This window comes from Macrosteles quadrilineatus, unplaced genomic scaffold (assembly GCF_028750875.1).
Source record: "Macrosteles quadrilineatus isolate MER2022 unplaced genomic scaffold, UCM_ALF_1.0 Scaffold_3__2_contigs__length_128488019, whole genome shotgun sequence".
Classification (NCBI taxonomy): Eukaryota; Metazoa; Arthropoda; class Insecta; order Hemiptera; family Cicadellidae; genus Macrosteles; species Macrosteles quadrilineatus.
In genome coordinates, this window is record NW_026542596.1 from 1,450,516 (window position 1) to 1,454,346 (window position 3,831).

Sequence of the window (3,831 nt, forward strand, 5' to 3'; positions counted from 1 at the left end):
AGTAACACTATCTTAGAAAGTGGAGATTATTTGATAAGCTGAGTTGAGGAGGTAGATATCTAGGAAACAAGTAGGTGTGGTCATGATAATGAAGAACGACATTCTTGGTATTAATAATTCACTTTATTGCTTAAGCAGACGAAATAGTACTTTATAGCTTGCTCTAAATTAAAATTAAAACGTTAACAAAATTGATATTTACTAGTAACCACATCCATCTGAACTCGCTTGAGCTCGTCCACAACGCCCAAGTCAAGGGCTCATCGTCTGGAACAATGTAAGGGTAAAACTGCTCAATCTTTAGTTCCCTGTGTCCATCATTAGACGTGTAACCCACTTCTTCGAGGGTGTTCAGACCCACTTACCGGTCATTTTCTCGATTTGTTATATTTACCACATCTACTCTCCAAAACTACCTTCACTACTGCCCCTTCTGGTGTATCAACATCAACGCAACCAAAATCCAACCTCTTTCTTTCATTTTTCGTAGATTCGGAAGAAAAAAGCTCAACCCGAATCAAATCAAATCAAATCAAAGCTTTATTTCCAAATAGACAATACAATTGCATGTGGAATGGTCAATGAGAGGTATTATGTTGGTAAACATTTGCCAAGGAAGAGTACAATGGATGTAGAGTACAAGGTCAAATCAAAAGATACAAAGAGAATATCAAATGCATGCAGGATAAGTGGATAACTACAAGAGAAAAAAGTACAAACATTACTCAATATGTAATGGTCTAGGAAGTTCTAAAAAATCGTTAAGTTTGTAGAATGGGTTCTTTACTAGCTACATATGAATTTTAGCTTTAAAAACGTTGTAAGGAAGTGATAGCAATTTGTTGGGCAATTTATTTAGACATTTTAGGCCCAGAATTGTATGACTTTTCTTTGTTTTACTTAGTCTAACATGGGGTATATCAAATTGATGTCTATTTCTAGTTTGAAAATCATGAAAATAACTCCTTGTGGCATGGGAGTCCATTTCCTTAAAACTAGGTAGTTAACATGACATTAAATATATATAAGGATTAATAACGGTTAAAATATTAAATTCAATAAAAATTGGGCGACAATATTCCTCAGGATCAACCTTAGCCATTATGCGCAGGACCTTTTTTTGTAATATTAAGACATCGGAGACATGAGAACTATTACCCCAAAGAATTATACCATAGTTCAAGGCAGACTGAAATAAAGCAAAGTAAACTGATCTTAAACAACTAATATGAACTAAATCATTAAGCTTACGAAAAAGGCAGATCATTCTACTTAACCTAGTACAAAGTTGCGTTATATGATCCCTAATCATATCAACACCGTCCACCTCCCCTTCAAAAGATCTCGACTCCAACCACTGTTTTACCCCCAACCACCGTAATTCCTGGACACTAACCGTAGTTTACTATGCCCTCTTAACAACCACCTTTGCCGTTTAATTTTACCGTTTTAACATTTTACGGTTTAATTAACACAAGCGGCTTGTAGGGACACAAGTCCCTAAAAAGCTCAAATGTAAAACAAATTATTGCAATATTTAAACAAACTCAGAATAAAACTATATATGTGCCAGAATTGATACATTGATACAATAATACATTAGTTAGTACCCTGGCCCAGTTATTATTTCTAATCTTATAGCTCTACTTCGTTTGTTAAGCCGAAACTAAATTAGTGTAAAGGCTGACTAAACCAAACCCTAGTTTCGTTTCTGATTAACATAAAATAGAAACTACTCTTCGTGTAAGCTTGTGGTGGTATTCCCCCTAAAGCTGTGATTGATTTTACACACTCTATCAAAATAGGCCTATTTAAACGTTCAGCGGGTTCATAGTTTAGACCATATTAAAGTATTTCTTTGCTTATCCGTCCTCATTTTTAAGTACTTAATTGTTAATAGTAACATTTTTCATTCAATTGATCTATTTTTTGTTTGAAAACATTTTAACATTTTTATATTTATTTAGCCTACAGTTAAAAAACCTACAACTCTTTTGCCACTGTTTAGGGTTCCATTATAATGTTAACGAAACCAATCACGAAATACCGTAGCTTTTCATCAGCATTGACATAGGTACATATTTTTGGTTAGTGAAACATAAAGAAACGGAAACTATCTCTAGGTTTTACTATTATGGATGCTTCCTTTACTAGCTAATATCTATGTACTTTGCATGCTAGGCTATATTATTTGAAAATTTTTCCCTTGGAACAACAGGCAATAGGTAACTGGTTAAAATATCCTCCAAACAATGTTATTTTTCTGCCCATTGGAATTTGTCACAGTAATTAATCAATGAAAGAAAAATATATATTGCCTGTACGAACCTATTTCATATTTATTCCCAAGGCATTCTCTAGAGTAGCTGTTGAGGTTATTCCACTTCATACAAAATATAGATTAAACATATGTATGACTATCTATATATAGTCAATGATATTGCGTACTGGCTTAATGATTAGTCATGATCAGCTGTATTGAAGCTTAGACAAAAAGAATTAATAGACTGTCAGCCGTACAGTGGTTACAATGGTTAACATAGGTTCTAGTGTAGTTATAGCCGCCGCCGTGTAATTATAGTAGCGTGTAGACCGTAACTACATGGCGCTCCCAGCGGTGTGCGCCAGAACCTATGTTAACCACAGCACAGCTGTCGGTCTATATTTAATTCTTTTTGTCTATGACTATGATTTAAGTAAACCAATATACCAAAATCAGATGCAAATGGCTTCTATTCTTATGGAGAACATTTTACGTTATATCTAATTTGGTGTTGACATTTTGGGAATTTCACTATTTTTCCCACCGTCATGGTATAGAGACCTTTAATTTGAGCCATCTCCCGTCGTTCTATGACTTCCCAGTCACCCACAGTTTTGACGCAAAAAATCGCCTTATGTAATAAATATATTGATGATTGGAACCGTTAACAGGTCCGAATCACTGGATCGTAGAATAAGTAAAGTAGTAAAGTATAGTAAGCTAATTCTAGAAAGAAATCAAATGGTAGGGGCGTGAAGCCCTAAAACACATTGCCCTTTTACTCACCATTAGTCACTTCGCTAGATTAAAAGTTTTAAAATGACAAACCAAACGTAAAAATCAGCCAAATAGGATGGATGAAAAAGGTATGTTACAGAGACAATCCCTATTGTTTTAAGTATTGTGGTAATAGTAAAAAAAATGCGGACTATTATTATGTCTTATTTAATTTATGAGTGTCTTTGTAATCTTTTAAGTGTGTGTCTTTCTCTTTTAACCATTATTGAGTAGTGTGTTAATTTTTTCCTCTCTCTCGTATTCTCAATTTCAATATTTCCATGTCTCAACATTTCTCACTAGTCCTTGGAATATTTCTCATGACCCTTTTCTCTTACATCAACTCAATCCCTCTCTATAATATTATTTTCCCTTTTTATACAATCATCTATTGGTACCTGTGTCCTCCTACTCTGAATCATTAATTGGTTTTGTTTTAATTATTTACATTCTGTATTTGTATATTACTAAAGTCTTACTTGACTTTGGAGTTAATTTAAACCCACCTTTTGGCCATTTTATAATCAGTTTTATTTGAATTCCAAGTAAATAAATTGATATTATGGTAAGGGGACCATTCAACATCGGGCAATCACTCAGATTCTAATATATATTGCCAAAAATCCATGGCTAGTTAATTATTATTTTTATAGAACAGTAAAATAATTTAAACTAGAGGTCGTCCAGTGACCGCCAACTCTACCATAAATGTGTCATTTACAGACTCTATTTTCACCCGACACTGTAAGTAAAACATGTGATTGGACTTTACTTTATTCAATTTGTTTTTC